The sequence below is a fragment of the Schistocerca americana genome, chromosome 2 (genome assembly GCF_021461395.2).
Source record: "Schistocerca americana isolate TAMUIC-IGC-003095 chromosome 2, iqSchAmer2.1, whole genome shotgun sequence".
NCBI classification, from domain to species: domain Eukaryota; kingdom Metazoa; phylum Arthropoda; class Insecta; order Orthoptera; family Acrididae; genus Schistocerca; species Schistocerca americana.
This window is the reverse complement of record NC_060120.1, coordinates 169,476,543-169,500,418: the sequence shown is the minus strand read 5'-3', so window position 1 is coordinate 169,500,418 and position 23,876 is coordinate 169,476,543. Positions and strand designations below refer to the sequence as shown.

Here is a 23,876-nt window from a genome sequence, read left to right as displayed (position 1 = left end):
CACTGGAGGCGGGCTGCACGATGTTGGGGAGTGAGCGGAAGACGGCCTAACGGTGTGCGGGGCCGTAGCCCAGCTTCATGGAGACGGTTGCGAATGGTCCTCGCCGATACCTCAGGAGCAACAGTGTCCCTAATTTGCTGGGAAGTGGCGGTGCGGTCCCCTACGGCACTGCGTAGGATCCTACGGTCTTGGCGTGCATCTGTGCGTCGCTGCGGTCCGGTCCCAGGTCGACGGGCACGTGCACCTTCCGCCGACCACTGGCGACAACATCGATGTACTGTGGAGACCTCACGCCCCACGTGTTGAGCAATTCGGCGGTACGTCCACCCGGCCTCCCACATGCCCACTATACGCCCTCGCTCAAAGTCCGTCAACTGCACATACGGTTCACGTCCACGCTGTCGCGGCATGCTACCAGTGTTAAAGACTGCGATGGAGCTCCGTATGCCATGGCAAACTGGCTGATACTGACGGCAGCGGTGCACAAATGCTGCGCAGCTAGCGCCATTCGACGGCCAACACTGCGGTTCCTGGTGTGTCCGCTGTGCCGTGCGTGTGATCATTGCTTGTACAGCCCTCTCGCAGTGTCCGGAGCAAGTATGGTGGGTCTGACACACCGGTGTCAATGTCTTCTTTTTTCCATTTCCAGGAGTGTAGATGAGCAGACCAGCATTTGCAAAAAGGTGATTCCTTGCCAAGAGAAATCTATTAGTATTAAAAATAGACCTTAATTTGAGGAAGAAATTTCTGAGAATGTACACTTGGAGCACAGCATTCTATGATAGAGAAACATGGACTGTGGGAACAGAAAAGAATCAAAGCATTTGAGATGGTGCTGCAGACAGATGTTGAAAATTAGGTGGACTAATATAAGGTAAGGAATGAGAAGGTTCTGCACACAATTGGAGAGGAAAGGAAAATATGGAAACTGCTGACAAGGAGAAGGGACAGGATGATTGGACATCTGTTAAGACATCAGGGAATGGCTTCCATCGTACTCAAGGGAGCAGTAGAGGGCAAAAACTAAAGAAGAAGACAGAGACTGGAATACATCCAGCAAATAATTGAGGATGTAGGTTGCAAGTGCCACTCTGAGCTGAAGAAGTTGGCATAGGAGATGGACTCACGGCAGGCCGCATAAAAAAAAGGAAGAAAGAAAGAAAGAAAGAAAGAAAGAAAGAAAGAAAAGAAAGAAAGATTGTCGACAAGCAACAGGACAGGGGATACACTGGTAGGTCTCACATAAAGATTCAGATGTTTCAAAAACAAGACAAATATTGTTCCATTATCCGACCACTGTCACCACAATGTCTGATCGTTCCTTGTGTTGCTCTTTTCAGAAGTTTAGGCAGCATCCATTTTCATTCAAAAATGAGAAAATGGGGCAGCTAGTATCCAGCAGAGCAAATGCAACAAATAATAGTAACGTTTCAGCCTCTCTGTGTTGATAAGATTTTGGAAACTCTCTTAGTTCTTGTGGGTAAAACTGATTAGGCGTAATGGACAATCCACATTCATCTGGCTGAGTGACACTGTATGCCAGACCTGGACTCAAACCCAAGACCATAGCCTTTCGCGAGCTGCCCAAGCACATCTCGCAATCCATTCCTGCAGCCAGTTCCTCATCTCCTACCTTCCAAATTTCACAGAAGTTCCCCTGTAAAACTTGCTGGACTAGCACTCCTGGAAGAATAGATACTACAGAGATGTGGCTAAAGCACAGCATGAAGGTTGTTTTCAGAATGAATTTTCATTCTGCATTGGAGTGTGCACTGATATTAAACTTTCTGAAAGATTAAAACAGTGTGCTGGACTGGTACTCAAACCACACTTGGACTCAAGCCCTTGTGTCTGTGTATGTACGGATGGATATGTGTGTGTGTGTGTGTGTGTGTGTACCTGTCCTTTTTTTCCCCCCTAAGGTAAGTCTTTCCGCTCCCGGGATTGGAATGACTCCTTACCCTCTCCCTCAAAACCCACATCCTTTCGTCTTTCCCTCTCCTTCCCTCTTTCCTGACGAAGCAACCGTTGGTTCCAAAAGCTTGAATTTTGTGTGTATGTTCGTTTTTTTTGTGTCTATCGACATGCCAGCACTTTCGTTTGGTAAGCCACATCATCTTTGTTTTTAGATATATCTACAAATTAATTTTCAATTTGAATGTAAAATGAGTTGTCCCACACCATTACGATTTGTCATGCAAGTGATCTGTTGAACATGAAACTAACTAAGTAATTAACTAAATGAAAGCCCATATGGAAAATATGTTAACTTACTGACTTCTATATCCCCAAAGTTACCCATTACTTTTATCAAAAAAGTAGCCAAACCTAAAATTTTTAACTGGCTGCTCTATGATTTTTCCAGATTACGTTTTCACCAAAATGCACACCTAAGAACTTACAGTTTTCTACTGTTTATTAATTCTTGTTTGTATACTAGGTTAGTAGGAGGTTGGATAGTTTTGACTGTTCAAAACTGGAACTGAATTTTTTTCACAGCTTAAAGCTAGCCCACAAAAACCATTTAGTAACTACCATAAAAACAGCATTAACTATTTTTCTCTGTTGATTCTTCTTTGCTCTGCTTCACTAAAATGCTTGTATCATCTGCAAACAGGACTAATTCTGCCTCCTGATTCAAATAAAATGGCAAATCATTAACATAAAGCATGAATAGTAGTGTTTCGTGATCAAACCCTGTGGGTCTCCGATTCTGATTTTTCACCATGCACATGACGTGACATCCCTCTTTGTATTACTTGAACAGCCTATGGTAACTTTCTGCAGTCTGTTTCTTAAATAAGCAGACATTTGCTAAGCAGTTATTTCCACAAAAACTTAATTAATAGAATAAAATAGTGAAAAATCCGGGACGGAATGTAACAATATTATGAGAAGGAAAGTTGTTACTCACCATATAGAGGAGATATTGAGTCACAGATAGGCACAACAAAAAGACTCTCACAATTAAAGCTTTCAGCCATTAAGGCCTTCATCAACACTAGACACACATACATATGCAAACGCAACTCTGCGCACACAAGCGTATGTGTGTCTAGTGTTGATGAAGGCCTTAATGGCTGAAAGCTTTAATAGTGAGAGTCTTTTTGTTGCGCCTCTCTGCAACTCAGCATCTCTGCTATATGGTGAGTAGCAACTTCCCTTCTTATAATATAATTAATAGAATATTATATATCTAAAAACAAAGATGATGTGACTTACCAAACGAAAGCGCTGGCACGTCGATAGACACACAAATATACACACAAAATTCTAGCTTTCGCAACCAAGGAGAGGGAAAGACGAAAGGATGTTGGTTTTAAAGGAGAGGGTAAGGAGTCATTCCAATCCCGGGAGTGGAAAGACTTACCTTAGGGGGAAAAAAGGACGGGTATACACTCGCACACACACATACATATACAGACACAAGCAGACACATAATATATAGAGGGCACACTGAGTTACAGGCAGACACAATAAAAAGAATCCTGGACTCGTCGTCTCCTGTACGTGTTCAGTAGCAATCTGTCTTTTTCATTTGTAGTAAATTGTACAAAACTAGATGTGCTGGCAGATTAATGTGGAATGTGGCTCAAAGCCTAGGCTAGGTTGGATGTGATAGCTTTGTTGTGAATTGACAAAGCCAACAAATCTCAATATGAAAATAAGATTAATTAATTAGACTCACTTGTAGCTCAGCCTGAGATACATGTTCATTGTTGCAGTAATTTACATGTACATCTTATTTCCAATGTTGCTGAAAATTTTGACAATTTGATTAAATTCTAACCTATCAGAACAAAATACCAGAAGTTTATTTACAAACCTTAGGAAATTATGAACAACTATTCTGACTGGCTGTTAACAATCAACTCATGATTCATTGTACTCATTTTATATCATTCATCACTAAGATTTGTTGTCGACATTGGCATGCAACACAACAGCTATGAACACACAAAGTATACATTTACCCAAACCTTCAGAGAATGGAGATTTTTATGGGATGCTGTGTACTTTCTTCAGCAAAATTATTGCTGAAACAGCAATAATCAGCCACAGCCATAAACAACTGCGTACCTACAGAAGTCTTCCCAACCTTCTTGAATGGACATTACAAATTTCCAAACAGGAAGGCCCATGTTTAGTGTCAAAGTATGGGCCAGTCTCAATCAGTTTTTGGGTTACTTTGAGGAAAACAGTCCCTTCCATGAAGCACAACATGGTTTTCAAGAGGGAAAATCCACAACTACTGGTGCATTGGGGATACTAGCAAAAATAAAACTGGTTTTTTTTGGGGGGGGGGGGGGGGGGGGGGAGGGAGGGAGGGTGTTTGTGAAACGCACACTGTGTGATCACATGCAAAGTGTTTGATTGCATCCCCCACAATAACCTAAACAAAAAGTTAAAATGCTTTGGTATGAGAGGTACTGTACTAGCTAACCTTTCGTGTTACTAAGAACAGGCAGCAGATTTGCTGCTGATGCTACCGTTATTGCCAAAGGAAAAAATTCTAGTCTGGCACTCCTGGAATCAGATATGCTATTTGGAAAGGCCAAGGAGTGTTTCACCTAAAACAAAATCAAAATAAATTAAGAGAAAATTCAGCATATGGTGTGCATTATCAGCAAAAAAGTATATACCTGGACCCAGTAGAAACTGTGAAATTGCCAAGTTTGGTAACAGATCACAAACTTTCATGGAACATACACAAAGAGTATGTATGCAAGAAACTATCACGTACGGTACTCCTCTAATGGAGATTTAAAAAACTAATTACAGACCAGTATCTGTTAACTATATGTCATGCTCTATTCTGCAGCTATATTCTCTCTGGCCTGCAGCTGAGGGGCCATTCATCAGCCTACAAGGATGTGCTGTTATGCAAAAGACAGCAATAATAATTATAACACTGAGTAATAAGTAGGAGCACTGCAGACCATTCTTCATAAAGCTTGGAATAATTTATTGGTTACAGCCATTACATGTTACTGTGCCTTATCCATGTCAAGGAAAACCTAAGTACCATACATTCAGCAAGGGGGCAAGAGATACATAACCACCAAACTCAAGAGAAAAAGTCTAGAACTTACCAATCTGTCAACTGTGGAAAGCAAGATACAGCTTTACAACAATTGCCCCGAGAATATTCAGCCATCTTACCATTGGAGAAATTCAAGAAAAAAATAAAGAGACCTGAAACTACAGACACTATAGGGCACAGTACAGGAATTTTTTACTCTATGACAGTGAATGGATCTGAGTCTTGCCATGGCCACTGGAATGTATATTTGGGTGTCTGTATTGTTGTTTGTGTAAATGTTTGTACTATTGCTGGAAAAAGAGCTAGTGCTCAAAAGCTTGTGTGAATGCTGTTTTCTGATATGTGTTACAAAGTTCCACACATTGATCCACTATTGTTGAGTGGTTGCTTTTCCCTTATTTTGCATACTGTTCCATTTAGGAATTTCTATTACTGTATTCTACGTTGTCTTTTATAACAAGTCGCTCCATTTAGTCTTTTACCAAATCATAAAAAGCTGTAAATTATGAATGAGACATTTATGATATCTTCTAGTTAACTGTGAGGACTCTGGTTTCCTCACTGCCAGATCACGGCTTTTTTTTTTTAAGTTTTGGAATCAGGTTAGATTAGATTAGTACTTCTTCCATAGATCACGAATATGACACTTCGTAATGAAGTGGAACATATCAGGTTAATAAAAGATGTCTATACAAGATTTACATTACACAAAATATTACATAACACTTAATATTTCTAATTTGTGTGTGTGTGTGTGGGGGGGGGGGGGGGGGGGGGGGAGAATTACCCACTTACTATATCCAAAAATTCATCTAACGAGTAGAAGGAGTTGCCATTCAGAAATTCTTTTAATTTCCTTTTAAATGCTATATGGCTATCTGTCAGACTTTTGATGCTATTAGGTAAGTGACCAAAGACTTTTGTGGCAGCATAATTTACCCCCTTCTGAGCCAAATTTGGATTCAACCTTGAGTAGTGAAGATCATCCTTTCTCCTAGTGTTGTAGCCATGTACACTGCTATTACTTTTGAATTCGTTCAGATTGTTAATAACAAATTTCATAAGTGAATATATATATGTATTGTGAGCCTACAGTGAAGATCCCTAGCTCTTTAAATAAGTGTCTGCAGGGTGATATTGGATGAGCTCCAGCAATTATTCTGATTACACGCTTTTGTGCAATGAACACTTTTTTACTCAGTGATGAGTTACCCCAGAATATGATGCCATAAGAAAGCAAGGTGTGGTAAGCTAATTTGATGATGATGATGATGATGATGAGTCCCATACTTCTTTACAGAGCATAGGGGAGCGACAAGGGAGACCCGCGCCGCCTTACTAGGCAAGGTCCTAGAGGAGGTGGTTTGCCATTGCCTTCCTCCGATCGTAATGGGGATGAATGATGATGATGATGATGATGATGATGACAGAACAACACCCAGTCAACTTGAGCCAGGAAAAATCGCTGACCCCGCTGGGAATCAAACCCAGGACCCCATGCTCGGGAAGCGAGAACGCTATCGCGAAACCACGAGCTAATATACTGATATGTATATCGCCAAAATTTGCAATGACCCTAATGGCATAAGTAGCTGAACTCAAACATTTCAGCAGATCTTCACTGTGTTTTTTCCAGTTCAACCCCTCATCAATGCATACACCTAGACATTTTGATATTCTACCTTAGCTATTAGATATTTATTAATGGTGTCATTCCATTTACTGTGTGGAACTGTATATACTGCGTTTTGTCAAAGTTTAATGAGAGCCAATTTGCAGAGAACCACTTAATGATTTTCTGAAAAACATCGTTTACAATTTCATCAGTTATTTCTTGTCTGTTGGGTGTGATAACTATACTTGTATCATCAGCAAAAAGTACCAGCTTTGCATTTTCGTGAATACAGAATGGTAAGTCATTAATATACATTAAGAGCAGCACAGGATCCAAGACCGAACCTTGCGGCACCCCATTCTTGATTGTTCCCCAGTTTGAGAAATCACCAGTTTTTTGCATATTATGTGAACTGCTTATTTCAACTTTCCGCACTCTTTCAGTTCGGTATGATGTAAACCATGTGAGTACTGTCCCATTCATACCATAGTACTTGAGCTTATCTAGAAGTATTCCATGATTTACACAATCAAAAGCCTTTGAGAGATCACAAAAAATCCCAACGGGTGACTTCTGGTTACTCAGAGCATTTAATATTTCATTAGTGGAAGTATATATAGCATTTTCCATTGAAAAACCTTTCTGTAAACCAAACTGACATTTTGTTAAAACTTTATTTTTACAAAGGTGTGAAGCTACTGTACAATACATTACTTTTTCAAGAATTTTGGATAAGGCAGTCAGAAGAGAGATTGGGTGGTAGTTGTTGACATCAGGCGTATCCCCTTTTTTATGCAGTATTTTAGCAATGGCATACTTCAGTCCATCTGGGAAAAACCCTGCTTCAAAGAGCTATTACATATGTGGTTAAGAATCCCACTTATCTCTTGGGAACAAGCTTTTATTATCTTGCTGGAAATGCCATCAATTCCATGTGAGCTTTCATTCTTGAGAGAGTTTATCATCATCCTAATTTAAATTGTATCAAATTGTGTGGGTAAGGCCTCTTCCATTACCTGTCTTGCTTCTTCTAATGAACTTTTAGATCCTATTTTCTCTACAACATTTAAAAAATGATTATTCAAAATGTTTTCGACTTACAACTTGTTGTCTGTCAGGTTTCCATTCGCTTTGATGGTAATGTCGTCATCCTGTACTCTTGGTTGCCCTGTCTCCCTTGTAATAATATTCCTAATTGTTTTGATTTTGTTATCAGAGGTATTAATCTCAGACATGATGCACATGCTTCTGGACTTTTTAATAACCTTCCTTAATGCCGCACAGTACTTTTTATAATATTTGGCTGTTTCTGGGTCATTACTCTTTCTTATTATTAGATACAGTTCCCTTTTGTGGTTACAAAACATTTTTACTCCTTTAGTAAGCCAAGGTTTTTTGCGTGGTTTCTTATAATTAGATTTAACTACTTTCTTGGAGAAACAAGTTTTCAAATTCTCTTACAAGTGTATCATGAAATAAGTTATATTTTAAATTAGCATAGGGTTCCTTGTACACCTCATCCAGTCTAACTGCTGAAGATTTTCCCTGAAATTTCTAATTGTTGAGTCATTAATTGAAAGCACAACTTTGCAGGGTAGTTCTGAATTACTGAATGGAGCTATGTCATATACTGTAACTAGCTGAGCACCATGATTAGAAAGGCCATTCTCAACAGGACAAGAATTTATGTTTTTAAACTTATCTTGGTCTATAAAAGTGTTATCTATCAATGTGCTGCTGTCCTTTACTACCCCAGTAGGAAAATCAATGACAGACATCAAACTGAAAGAGCCGAGTAAGACTGCCAGGTCATTCTTCCTATTACACTCTTTAAGTGAATCAACACTTAAGTCCCCACAAATGATAATTTGCTTTCCCCTATCTGACAGATAGCACAACAAGGCATCCAGGTTCTCCTGGTGTGTTACTGGTACAAATAGTAGGAATATTGTGCTCTGTCACATCTACTTTTATAGAGTTCTTCACGTCTTTCATTGGACCAAATCCCCATTTGGCCATACTTTTCAGTGAGTTTGTTAGTTTCACTGCTGTCTTCTGTAATAGGCTAACTGGACTCCTTTCAGCTGTGCCACCTCCTTATTCTTCAGGATAAGAAATTAAATGTTCTTCTTTAGTGTGTATAGCATAGCAGACTTTCTGATGCCTATACTAGGATTTTCATCCCCCCCCCCCCCCTCACACACACACACACACACACACACACACACACACACACACACACACACTTATTTCTTGGCTGAAGGGAGTTTGATGTAGGCTGATAATTCTGAAGTAAGTTTTAACTATTTTTGGTGCATGAAAAATTAAATTGGAAGTTGATGAAACAAACACATTTGCTAGATTTTCTACACCATTGTTGTTGTAAACATAACAGGACAGCAAAAATACAGATACGAGAAAAACGGCTCCAACAGAAAATAAAAGTTAATAACCATATATTCAGATTCTTGTGGGAATGATGGAGCTGTCAATTAATTACTATACCTCATAGTTACGTATCTGACAGCTAACCCAGGCACCGTGTACACATAAAATCTCATATTCAAATCACACTCTCATCCTCCTCCAAACCATTTTTTCTGCATTCAGATTTGTACATCAATCAGGAGTTTTCAGAATGACTGTCGATTTATGAAAATTACTCTAGGATAGGGAGTTAAATAAAGGTATGACTGTTGTGTAATACTGGGAAATTTCGGGTTGATGGGCACTGCAGTAGTCTCTCTGTTCTTCGTATAGAAAAACGGAAGAATGTTGTAGGTCTGAATTACCTGCACAATTTCGAGTCACATAACTCATGTAGCCTAAATGAAACTTCAGGTGGCTATTCTTGTGAAAACTATGCAATTACAAAAATACGCATGCAGTAATATTTTCTAGGATAAAATGTACTGGCGCAGAAAAGTAAAAGATGCAGAGATTAGGCGATTTTTAAAAAAATTAGATTACCTGAGAAAGTGATCGTTTTGGCTTATTTACATGTGAAAAATACGTCGAAAGGACAAGGCCATAATACGACAAACCTATTCAAGAGATTTTACGGCAAAATTTTAAAACTGAACTAACAGTAAACCACAGAAATAAACTACATTTTGGAGTTTATTAAGGCCATTTAAGTTCTGCTTTACTTCATGCGTTGACCTTATTCGGTGACATGGCAGCATGAGTCATAATAATTTCAAATTGAATAAGAAGGCAAGGAAGTACCTTTGGATTTGCTGTAATGGATATATGTAGCTGTCTTTCCATTCACGGAGGAAACTGCTGGAATCTACGTTTGATACTTGTCGTTAATCTGCATTTATCCTTTGTACCAATAAACTCCAACATTCGTAGGACTTTCTCATGCAACAGGGGGCACAGTTGAAATTATGATGCAAACGAGCATCTAAAATTCGCATTAAGGCTTTTCTTCATCACAATGTGCGTCAAAGGATTTTTAAATTACACATTGCTAGCAAAGCCAATGCGTTGTTTACAAGCATTATATTTGTATCACAGAACTGAGAACACCAAAATAAAAGAAGAGCGAGACGCGTGTTGGTACGATACGGAAGTCGGAAACAGAGAACGACATGGCGCGAAAATCTTTGTTTTTAATTTGAAATGTGCGGTTTAGGTGACATTTATGTTTCATTTTTTACTTTATGGGCATGTCTCGTAGTCTAGCAGTGCATGCCTGGAAACTGAAACGTTTTTGTGACCTTGCAAATTTATGCAAACTAAGATTAATTTCTCGTGGCTGGGGTTCACACGTGTAAAATTTTGTTTAAGTGGCGTCGTACCCACCTTTTGACGGTAAAATTATTTATTTGTGAAAACCAGTATTGCAGTTTAGACCGTATAGCCAATATCAAGTGGAAATAATTGCGCCTTAGCAATTGTCACAACTTAAGAATCGTTTGACACGACATGGCGCAGCAGATGGTTTCACCGCATTGTGATCCTGATTATGACTTCTTGTGTGTATTGCATATTTTGAATTGCATTGTCAGTTTGTTGCTCGCACAATGCTTTATTTTTGCATGCATGTGTACGTAATAATGTGTGGAGTAAATGATTCTATATTTGTTTTTCTGTCATATAAAACAGAAGACGGTTCTGTGGACATTTGCCCCTGCCAATGAACCCGTGTGTGAACTGCTCGATTTAAATGCGTTGCAAGTATATTGCTGGTAACTTTACTTTTGTTCACATACATTTTTCGCACATTCTCGCATTTAATGGACGGCAACATGTTAGCTGCTTTTGACAGAACTGGTATTCAACTTTGTTATATCAAGTCAATGAATTAGTATGTGTTTCCGTTTTTAATGGTGTTGCTTCTTGCTACTGTGTATGCTTTGTAATGTTACTGACTAAGGCATTCTTCCTTCGTGTTGTATTTGTTTGTTGCTGTTGCAATCTTCAGTTTTGAGACGGGTTTGATACAGCTCTCCCCCCCCCCCCTCCCCCCCCCCCCCACGCACACACACACTTCCCACTACTAGTAAACTGGTGATTCCTCGAAGACAGAATGTGTCCTGAAACTTCCTGGCAGATTAAAACTGTGTGCCAGACCGAGACTCGAACTTGGGGGACCTTTGCCGTTCGCGTGCAAGTGCTCTACCAACTGATCTATCCAAGCACGACTCATGCCCTGTCCTCACAGCCTTATTTCTGCAAATATCTCGTCTCCTACCTTCCAAACTTCACAGAAGCTCTCCTGTGAACCTTGCAGAACTAGCACTACTGAAAGAAAGGATACTGCGTAGGCATGGCTGGGGGATGTTTCCAGAATGAAATTTCCACTCTGCAGCAAAGTGTGTGATATGAAGCTTTGGCATATTAAAACTGTATGCCGGACTGAGACTTGAACTCGGGACCTTTACCTTTCACAGGAAAATGCTCTACCAACTGAGCAGCCACAGGCTGTGAGGATGGGATGTGAGTCATGCTTGAGTAGCTCAGTTGGTAGAGTATTTTCTCGTGAAAGGCAAACATCTTGAGTTCGATTCTCAGTCCGGCAAACAGTTTTAATCTGCCAGGAACTTTCATATCACTGCACACTCTGCTGCAGAGTGAACATTTCATTCTAGAATGTGTCCTATCACCCAATTCCTTCTTCTAGTCAGCTTGTGCAACAAATTTCATTTCTCCTCAATTCTATTCAGTACCTCCTCATTAGTTACATGAGACCCCTTATAATCATCAGTATTCTTCTGTAGCACCACATTTCAAAAGTTTCTTTTCACTTGTACGTCTTGCACACCATATGGCAGAGTTTTGTCACACTTGGCCCTCCCAAGGCTATCAGTAATGAGATTTACTCCTAGTACCTTGTTTTGACTTAGGTCATTCTTCCTTAAAAGCACAAACAATGGAACAGTAATAATGTATGCACAAGTGTTCACATGTTATGAACACGTACCCCAAACAATATATTGTAGCAGAAATCAATGTACTACAATTATCCTCCCATGCCTATGAATATTTAAAAGCAAATATTGTAATACACAGTCTCATGCTTTCGTCATTGGATTTATTAGTGAGTTCCACATGCCGTAACCATAGTTCGCGAAATACAGTAACATTAAGTACAGTGGAAGTACGTTCACAGCATACTTCACAATCCCAGGTACAAATATGCTTGTTGATGTAGAATATTTTTGCTGCATAATAGTACCTGGCATAAATAAAAACTGGTATGTGCTGTGTCCCTAATACTACCCAGCATACTCACTCGGGAGAAGCAACATCATTCACAGCAAAATGGCACACTCATTCCAAAGATGTAAAAAAGTTGAATACCAGTTCCATCAAAAGTTGCTTATATGGAGTTCTCCATTAAATGTGAGAAGGTATGAAAAACACTTGCAAACTAAAATAAAGTAGAATACAGACAAAATGCTTACAATGCATTTAAATAAAGCAGTTCTCACAGGGATTTTTATGGTTACCTGAACACAATATTATTGCATTTGGCCTCCCTTAGCCATTATCGGAAACAGATAGTGATGTTACAGTAAACAAGTACAGTAGTGACTAAATAGTTGACAACAGTATTATTTCACCTAGGAGTGAGGATGCTTCTGTCAGGTTCAAGACAGTTTTTATCATGATATTTCAGAAAGGAACACTGAACCACTTGATAATATATGGACAACTGTCTTGAAATCATTCACAGGGTCATCACTGCACTTGTCTACTGTAACTTCACCAGGCATTTTCGCTGGGAGGCCAAGTGCAATATAGTGGTCGAGTAGTACTCCACACAATATTGCAACTGCAAAAAATAAAAATAATGATGATAATCCAAGCAGTTTACAAGCAAATCAAAGAGTACAACAAATGCACCCATGAAGTCATAATTAGGTACTGTACAATGTGTTATGAAGTCAGCTTCTGTTTTGAAAGAAACCAAAACAAATATGGAAGACTTTAAATCACCTAGTAAGAAACTGAGATGATGGGCTGATAAACTTACAGGGCTTCAAGTGCCCTGGCAATGAACCAAGTTTCTATGATGTATATGGGATCATATAGGCCTATGCATGAGATATACTCAGTCACAGAGTATTGTTTAAATTGAGATTGACAATTCAAACACGTTTCTGTGCAGTTGTCATCTTCAGTGTACAGGGTTAAATGCTCCAGATTTCAGATAAATAAAATAAAAAAAATCTAAAATGGACAGTAATTTTATGTCATATGTGTGCTTATATGGATTCAACTAAAAGCCTTTCATTATTTGAAATACTGTCACTAATGACATTCTGGTATCTAATGTGATATAACAGAATCTAGTTGACAAAAGGAGATAATATAAAATGCAGCAAATGAAGCAGGCAGAAGGGAATACATATTTATAAAAAAAATAGATTGACAGAAACTGCAAAAAGGGCTAAGCAAGAATGGCTAGACATCAAATGCAAAGGCTGTAGAAACGCGCATAACTAGGTGGAAGATAGATGCCACCTACACTAAAAAGGACTTTTAGAGAAAAGAGAAGCAGCTGTACGAATATTGAGAGCTCTGATGACAAGCCAATACCTACACAAAGAAGGGACAGCCGGAAAGTGGAAGGCATACAAAGGAAATGAACTAGAAAACGATATTATCAAAAGAGAAGAGGAAGTGGATGGAGATGATATGGGAGATATGACACAATGAGAAGAATTAAAAAGTTAAAAGTTGAACAGTAAATAAATATAAAATGAGAAACCATGGAAAACATTAACACTAAAGTCACAAAACAGTGGTTTTTTAATAAACAAAATAAAATAAAATTAGTATTGTATTTATTGGTCCTGTTGTCTACTAAAGTATCTTTTACATAAGACATTGGACAAGTCAGTTTATGACTTCTGAAAGTAATTTCTAGGCATACTTATTTATGGTGACAATGAAACACTTGACACATTAGATATTTATATAACACACTTCATAAATTTAAATATCCTTCAGTGGAGTAAAAGCAGTAATGCTGTAAAGCTTAACAAGATTACTAACAATAAGTTGAAAAGGTATTACGTATGGAAAGTGGTACAGACATAGAGTAAAATATAGAATTGGGAAATATAACAACAGAATATATGGCATACATAGGCAATCACAATAAAATAAATAAGTATGGTAGAATGGAGGAATAGAAATGAACAGGCAGTGTGCAAGGCACTGGAAAAATGTAGGGATTAAGGGAAATGTTGAAGAGTGAAAATATTGAGTTGTGTTTGATCATCAAATATTAAATCAGGACAGAGGTCCTAATTTTTATTGATTTCCAGGGTTTTCCAACAAATTGATTTTTTGCCCTTTGCTGTCTAAGCGTAAGCCATGGGACTATGGCTGGTGGCTATGGCCCTTACTCAGTAGCACCTGCAAGCTCAGCAGATGTGGAGTCATAATTCTGCAGCCTACAGCAGCATTCGTGTCCAGCCAGCCTAGCTGTCTCTGCTTGAGTGAGTGACTGATGTAAAATTTACCACAACCAGGGCAAGTAATTTTGTATACCCCACTGTTGGCTAGTAAATGGGTGTTATCTTTGCTATAGAAAATACACTGGACTGTGCTGTTCCTCACATAGTAAAAAATTCTGTAGTTGCAGGGTTTCAGTGTTTTTGCTACATTCCTTGATATCAGCCCTGGATATGGGATTGTACATCACTTCCTGCAGACTTTGGAAGAAGCAGCAGAGGAAGCATTGAATATATACAGAAGAGGGCAGCACAAATGGTCACAGGTTTGAAACTTCCTGGCAGATTAAAACTGTGTGTCGGACTGAGACTCGAACTCAGGACCTTTGCCTTTTGTGGGCAAGTGCTCTACCACTACCTCTAGAGCACTTGCCCGTGAAAGGCGAAGGTCCCGAGTTCGAGTCTCAGTCCGGCACACAGTTTTAATCTGCCAGGAATTTTCATACCAGCGCACACTCTGCTGCAGAGTGAAAATCTCATTCTGGTCACAGGTTTGTTTAATTGATGGGAGAATGCCACAGAGATGTTGAAGGAACTGAACTAGTAAACTCTTGAAAAATGATGTAAACTATCCTGAGAAAGTCTGTTATCAAAGTTTCCAGAACCGGCTTTAAATGCTTACTCTAGGAATATACTACGATCCTCTATGTGTCGCTCACATAGGGATTGTGAGGATACCATTAGAATAATTACTGCACGCACAAGGAATTCAAACAATTATTTTTCCTGCGCTCCATATGTGAATGGAACAAGAAGGGACTCTAATAACTGGTACATTGGGAAATACTCTCTGCCATGCACCTCATTGTGGTTTGCAGAGTATAGGTATAGATGTAGATAGAGGATGAGTAAAATTTTCAAGTTTTGTTTCCTATGGAAGATGTGGACAACAAGGACTGGGCTCTAGCCATAGATTGAGGCAAAAATTAGATATATCACAATAAAATGCATTGCCTCAACCAGTGGCTTTCAAATGGTCAACTAAGTTGTTGAGTCCATGTTATGCACAGTGTTTTGATAACGAAACCAGCCATTTTTGTCAGGTGCTGCAAGCTGTGTGCTTATAAGTACTCACTGTCTGGACCCTCACCAGACTATGAAGCATTGTTAGTATGAAGTTTTCAGTTAAAACAAGGATTGGGGTCAGATATTCAGTTTATTGTGATCTGGCCACCTCACCAACAAGAGCTTTCAAAGCACAAAGAAAACGTGCATTTCACAGAACAACAGGTAGGCTCAGGAAAACAAACAACAAAGCAGACATTGGGAACCGAATTCAGCTCTAAATAGTGGCACTTTGCCAAGAACTCTTCACTATCTATTTGAAGTCCAGGTAGTCAGTATGCATAAGAAAAGAGCTCACAGCACCTGAAGAAGATGTCTGGGTTGGTTGTTGAAGTATTGTACATAACATGGATTCAGTAACTTGGCTACACACCCAGAATCATGCCATTAAGCAATCACGCTGATAAATGCTGAGAGATTATGTAAAATAGTTGATGACTAAGCAAGGATGACTGCTCAAAACAGCAAGCTCAAAAATATTAAACTAATGACATTGTAGGAACACTAGCATGAGTAATGCCTCTGACGAGACAACACATGTAGCTGAGTGGAATAACTGGGTGGACTCCAAAGACTTCAGTGTAGAACCTTTTATCGTATGGATGTCTTGTATATCGGGTTATGAGCAATAAAGTAGTATCAATGTGTCATCTCCATTATTGGAATGATCCCTGCACCTCTAGGGCAAGCTACTGCACTGGGGTCCTGCGATTAAAAAAACCTTCAAATGTGTGTGAATTTCTAAGGGACCAAACTGCTGAGGTCATTGGTCCCTAGTCTTACACACTACTTAAAGTAACTTAAACTAACTTATGCTAACTACAACACCCACACCCATGCCCGAGGGAGGACTCAAACCTACAGCGGGAGGGACCACACAGTCCATGACATGACGCCTCAAACTGCACGGAAGCCTGCGATGACTGTGTAATGTGACGGGGAGATATTTTGGGATAATATGCAGTAACAATGCAGCTACCTTGCATCAGTAGCATTACATCACCAGCTCCTCAAGACTGCATCTCAAGGATTAGCGTGACCAATGTACATAATCAGTGTAATCATTCCAATAATTGTCAACCAGTGCTCAAATACAAACTGAATGTGATAGTGGTTGTTGCTTCTCAAAATGATGCATGCTCCAGCACGCCTCAACAATGGCCGCCATTGAAGAATCTACTGTTGAACTTTGTACAAGATTCTGTGTCAGGTGCATAGGAAATATGACTGCCATGCATGGCGGAGTGCAACAGGCCATGCATAACCGTATGCGATTGCTGGGTTCATAACTGTGCCACCACTGCCCCACAATACTTCAATGGTTACACCATTTTGTATGACAGTATCAGTGCAACCACAACTCAATCATACTTCAGTTCTGAGACTGGGCAAACAACACAAGCTACCACGGTTCCAATCAGAACGAGTGGCAATTTGGTTCGTTGCAGTAGGGTGCATTATGTTTTTCACTGGGAATTTTGGATGATCTTTCTGGATTTGTGACATTAATTTGCCACCTAGCAGAGCATGCTGATCTCATTAGTGATGTCATTGTTGCACTGGCTGATTGAAAGATATATGAAGTGGCAAAAGTCCTCTTGCTCCGATGCATGTCATGCACCCCAGAACAATAACTAAAACAGGCCTTCTACTATGCTGTTCCAACTGTGGCGCCAGCTATGGACCCTAATCAATGCAAACCTCATGCCAGATGTTGCATTATGAAATCTATTGACTGTCAACCTTCTGCCGCAGATACTCTTCACCACAGTTCTTATAAAGCAGAGCTGCTAGAGAAGAAGCTGTGCCTGACAAACAGAACGTTCACTGTGCTACAGTGTACACAACACATCAGTGTTCTGGACAATAAGATGCCATGCTGCTCTAGATATCAGTTGAACACTGCACATGCCAAACTGCTCTGACCTGTGTTGAAAGGCCACGATGGTGACAGCCAAGGATGCCAACCTGCAGGAGTGATACACATACCACCACTCACGTAGCTGGCATTGATGGGCCATGTGCCATTACCATGTCAAGCTCACCAAATTATTGGTATCACATCCAGTTTTTCAACACTGCATGTAACTGATGACCTTCCTGCAACTACCCAGACACAGGCCACAGTAGATGCACCAGCCTGTGCTGACACGCCAAGCCACCAACTACCTCAACGTGTGGCAGTTCGCCTTCTTTATTTCTCCCTTGATTGTCCTCGGTGTCGACTTACTGCATTGCCACACTGGCTGAAAAATGGGGTGTGGGGTATGGCCAGTATTTAACTTTCCATAAGCGTCATTAATAGTTTGCAGGCAAACCTCCACATACTGCTACAATAGTTTACTATTGTTTATTTATTTATTTTGATCCAACCTCAACTGATTACAAAAAAAAAAGGTTTTTTTTGTTCTAGTCTTCTGGATAAGTCAGAGCCTTACTTGCTAGGGTTACATATTATTGGCTGACACTTTTATCTACACAACTTTTTCTAAATTTAGTTGACAGAACAGAGTTACATAAAAGGACTATACATAAAAAAATTGTTATTGTCATTCTTAGATAAGGAATCTACAGTTTGTGACACAGTATTCATATCTGACATTCAAATATTTACAGTTTGTGACACAGTCTAAGATCTGAGATTACATATATTTTTATATAGATGGTCTTCCATCATACGAGTGTACTAAATCTAGAAACTCGTCTATTGAATATACAGGATTGTTTAGGAGCCATAATTTTAATTTCATTTTTAGTTTTGTAATGGGCAATTTGGAGATGGAAGTAATTCAGTAGTTTTATGCCTTCATAGGGAGGGCTTTTCTCATAAAGTGTTGTTCTATGAGAGATAATGTGGGGTCTCTCTCTACCTCTAGTGTTGTGATCGTGTATTTCTTTATTAAGTGTTTTGTTACTGTTTACTGCCATAATGATTATCTTCAGCACATACAGGTTATGAACAGTTAGTATTTTAAATTCTTTAAACAAATTTCTGCAGGACTCTCTGGCACATTTCTTTCCCATAATTCTAAGTGCCTTCTTTTGTAAGATAAGTACACTTTTCATATTACCTTTACTGCTGGATCCCCAAACCTCTATCCCATAGCTTAGATGGGATTCAAATAGTGCAAAATATATTTGCCTCAGAGTCGTGATGTTACAAAAAGTTGTCAGTTTTCTTAGGACATATATGGTAGTACACAGCTTTTTGCAAATATCATTCACATGATCAGATCAGTTTAACTACGCATCAAGTGTGAGGCCAAGAAATTTGGTTGAGTATTGTTTTTTAATGTATTCGTCACCCATTAAGATTTGGTTTTCATGAGTTTCTTGCCTCCCAAGATCAAATTCAATATGTTGTTGTTGTGGTCTTCAGTCTGAGACTGGTTTGATGCAGCTCTCCATGCTCCTCTATCCTGTGCAAGCTTCTTCATCTCCCAGTACCTACTGCTGCCTACATCCTTCTGAATCTGCTTAGTGTATTCATCTCTTGGTCTCCCTCTACGATTTTTACCCTCCACGCTGCCCTCTAATACTAAATTGGTGATCCCCTGATGCCTTAGAACATGTCCTACCAACCGATCCCTTCTTATAGTCAAGTTGTGCCACAAACTCCTCTTCTCCCCTGTTCTATTCAATACCTCCTCATTAGTTATGTGATCTACCCATCTAATCTTCAGCATTCTTCTGTAGCACCACATTTCGAAAGCTTCTATTCTCTTCTTGTTTAAACTATTTATTGTCCACATTTCACTTCCGTACATGGCTACACTACATACAAATACTTTCAGAAACGACTTCCTGACATTTAAATCTATACTCAATGTTAACAAATTTTTCTTCTTCAGAAACGCTTTCCTTGCCATTGCCAGTCTGCATTTTATATCCTCTCTACTTCGACCATCATCAGTTATTTTGCTCCCCAAATAGCAAAACTCCTTTACTACTTTAAGTGTCTCATTTCCTAATCTAATTCCCTCAGCATCACCTGACTTAATTCGACTACATTCCATTATCCTCGTTTTGCTTTTGTTGATGTTCATCTTATACCCTCCTTTCAAGACACTGTCCATCCCGTTCAAATGATCTTCCAAGTCCTTTGCTGTCTCTGACAGAATTACAATATCATCGGCGAACCTCAAAATTTTTATTTCTTCTCCATGGATTTTAATACCTACTCCGAACTTTTCTTTTGTTTCCTTTATTGCTTGCTCAATATACAGATTGAATAACATCGGGGATAGGCTACAACCCTGTCTCACACCCTTCCCAACCACTGCTTCCCTTTCATACCCCTCGACTCTTATAACTGCCATCTGGTTTTTGTACAAATTATAATAGCCTTTCGCTCCCTGTATTTTACCCCTGCCACCTTCAGAATTTGAAAGAGAGTATTCCAATCAACATTGTCAAAAGCTTTCTCTAAGTCTACAAATGCTAGACACATAGGCTTGGCTTTCCTTAATCTTTCTTCTAAGATAAGTCGTAGGGTCAGTATTGCCTCACGTGTTCCAACATTTCTACGGAATCCAAACTGATCTTCCCCAAGGTCGGCTTCTATCAGTTTTTTCATTCGTCTGTAAAGAATTCGCGTTAGTATTTTGCAGCTGTGACTTATTAAACTGATAGTTTGGTAATTTTCACATCTGTCAACACCTGCTTTCTTTAGGATTGGAATTATTATATTCTTTTTGAAGTCTGAGGGTATTTCGCCTGTTTCATACATCTTGCTCACCAGATGGTAGAGTTTTGTCAGGACTGGCTCTCCCAAGGCTGTCAGTAGTTCTAATGGAATGTTGTCTACTCCAGGGGCCTTGTTTCGACTCAAGTCTTTCATTGCTCTGTCAAACTCTTCACGTAGTATTGTATCTCCCATTTCATCTTCATCTACATCCTCTTCCATTTCCATAATATTGTCCTCGAGTACGTCGCCCTTGTATAGACCCTCTATATACTCCTTCCACCTTTCTGCTTTCCCTTCTTTGCTTAGAACTGGGTTTCCATCAAAGCTCTTGAAATTCATGCAAGCGGTTCTCCTTTCTCCAAAGGTCTCTCTAATTTTCCTGTAGGCAGTTTCTATCTTACCCCTAGTGAGATAAGCCTCTACATCCTTACATTTGTCCTATAGCCATCCCTGCTTAGCCATTTTGCACTTCCTGTCGATATCATTTTTGAGACGTTTGTATTCCTTTTTGCCTGGTTCATTTAATGCATTTTTATATTTTCTCCTTTCATCAGTTAAATTCAATATTTCTTCTGTTACCCAATGGTTTCTACTAGCCCTCGTCATTTTACCTATTTGATCCTCTGCTGCCTTCACTATTTCATCCCTCAAAACTACCCATTCTTCTACTACTGTATTTCTTTCCCCCATTCCTGTCAATTGCTCACTTATGCTCTCCCTGAAACACTCTACAACCTCTGGTTTAGTCAGTTTATCCAGATCCCATCTCCTAAAATTCCCACCTTTTTGCAGTTTCTTCAGTTTTAATCTACAGTTCATAACCAATAGATTGTGGTCAGAGGCCACATCTGCCCCTGGAAATGTCTTACAATTTAAAACCTGGTTCCGAAATCTCTGTCTTACCATTATATAATAATATCTGTTTTTTTTAGTATCTCCAGGGTTCTACCATGTATACAACCTTCTTCCATGATGCTTAAACCAAGTGTTAGCTATGATTAAGTTATGCTCTGCGCAAAATTCTACCAGGCGGCTTCCTCTTTCATTTCTTAGCCCCAATCCATATTCACCTACTATGTTTCCTTCTCTCCCTTTTCCTACTCTCGAATTCCAGTCACCCATGACTATTAAATTTTCATCTCCCTTCACTACCTGAATAATCTCATCATAGATTTTATCAATTTCTTCGTCATCTGCAGAGCTAGTTGGCATATAAACTTGTACTACGGTTGTAGGTGTGGGCTTCATGTCTATCTTGGCCACAATAATGCGTTCACTATGCTGTTTGTAGTAGCTTACCTGCACTCCTATTTTTTTATTCATTATTAAACCTACTCCAGCATTACCCCTATTTGATTTTGTATTTATAGCCCTGTATTCAGCTGACCAAAAGTCTTGTTCCTCCTGCCACCAAACTTCACTAATTCCCACTATATCTAACTTTAACCTATCCATTTCCTTTTTCAGATTTTCTAACCTACCTGCCCGATTAATGGATCTGACATTCCAAGCTCCGATCCGTAGAACGCCAGTTTTCTTTCTCCTGATAACGACGTCCTCTTGAGTAGTCCCTGCCCAGAGATCCGAATGGGGGTCTATTTTACCTCCGGAATATTTTACCCAAGAGGACGCCATCATCATTTAATCATACAGTAAAGCTGCATGTCCTCGGGAAAAATTATGGCTGTAGTATCCCCTTGCTTTCAGCTGTTTGCAGTACCAGAACAGCAAGGCCATTTTGGTTAGTGTTACAAGGCCAGATCAGTCAATCATCCAGATGTTGCCCCTGCAACTACTGAAAAGGCTGCTGCCCCTCTTCAGGAACCACACATTTGTCTGGCCTCTCAACAGATACCCTTCCGTTGTGGTTGCACCTGTGGTACGGCTATCTGTATCGTTGAGGCACGCAATTCAATATAGACAGATTTATTTGTTTTTAATTTTAGTTTGTTTTCATTAAAATACTGCAGCATTAAGCCTGCTGCAGTGTTGGATTCCACTTCGAGCTGCAAATAGCTTTGATTGCAGCATATTAACGTGGTATCATCTGCACATAAGATAGCTGTTGCATGGTTTGTTATGGACTGAATATCATTAACATAAATAATAAAAAGAAGTGGTCCTAATATTGACCCCTGTGGAATACATCTACGAGCAGTAAAAACCTAACCACAACGTTCACAGTACTTGAAGAATAGAAAGGTGGGCATGGAGCAGACACTGTCATTGTTTTAACACACGCCCTAATTGTGTAACAATTATTCCACAGTTACGTTGAAGCACTGTTGTGTTCTAACCAACACAGGTTTCTCATCTGAAACTTGGCCATGGACTGACTGTCTCAGGACCAAAAATTGAGCACTTATATGTCCTCACAGTAACAGATGCCAAAACTACACATTCCTCAAAGTTAAATTTACAGAAATTACAATTAAAACTTAACTCATTAAGTTCATTGAATACATAAAAAATTGCTTCTTTTTAGCAGTTTCTTCTACTGCATGGGTTAAGTCGAATTATTTGTTTAAATCGTGAAATTAACAGATATCATTATGCAAACAATGCTCTTGAAAAAACTGTTAAATACTTTGGAATTAATTAAGGGCTGGCTTTGCTAACATGTTTTCAAATAGAGCCGAATAAATACTTATAGAATCCTAGTGTTTCGTCTTCCAAACATTTATAATTATTACTGAATTTATATTTGGTTATAAATCAACAATAGAATTTAAGTTATGAAACAATTACTGATCTCACCCTGTAACAAAAGATACCAACTAGGAATAGTTGAAATAAATTATAAAATCAGTTACATACATAAAACTAAGTGCAAAATTAGATCTTGTGTGATATCCTTTAAAACTGACGGCAACCTGTCTCTTTTATGGAAAGGCAGATTATACTCATATTTGTTAATGGTAATTAGTTAAAAGTGAAAAAATGAATTTAATGAGGCAAATGGCAAAACAAGAGGGGAAGTAAAAATATCCTAGCTTGCTTCATCACAAACGCATGAGACAAACGTTCTCAGCACCACTTCCACCATTGGCTCGAAGGCTCTGTATATTTGATTGAAGCACAAGTAAATACTTTCTTATTGATATGAGGTTGGACATCAATACAGTACTGAAGGACCAAATACAACTCTATGTGGCACAACATCCATACAATCCGCGCTGCAAATGACTCACTTATCACTGTGTGTGGAACCACTAACTGTACCTTGGATAAACAGTTTCTATGGACTTTCTCCATTACAGATATGGGTGAACTAGTGGTAGGAATTGACTTCCTATGGTACTTTCACCTTTCACTGGATTTAAAAAACCCCGTGCTACTCAACTCATCGGAGGGCTCCTCGCCCTATGCCTCCTCATCTATGAGAAACTACCTCAAGCCTCACTGTGCACTAGCCTGATGATGATGCGTACACTCATGAATTAAAGAATTGACTTACAGTGATGGCGAACCTGATACTGACACACCAGC

At 39.2% G+C, this 23,876-nt stretch overlaps 2 protein-coding genes across 3 annotated transcripts in view; one reads left to right on the top strand and one right to left on the bottom strand.

Annotated features, from left to right (window-relative positions):
• Positions 1–10,186, bottom strand: part of LOC124589258 (protein Mpv17-like) — a 67,662-nt gene extending 57,476 nt beyond the window's left edge. The window contains exons 1-2 of one of the 2 annotated variants that reach the window (XM_047131548.1): positions 9,888–10,186; positions 4,445–4,571 (exon numbers count right to left, since the gene is read on the bottom strand). The gene's annotated coding sequence lies outside the window, so the exon portion shown is untranslated. The remainder of the gene's footprint in view (positions 1–4,444; positions 4,572–9,887) is intronic. The other variant, XM_047131544.1, reaches the window with a different exon arrangement.
• The window catches only part of LOC124589324, a 201,456-nt gene that overhangs the window by 36,929 nt on the left and 140,651 nt on the right, over positions 1–23,876 (top strand). The gene's annotated exons all lie outside the window — the stretch shown is intronic.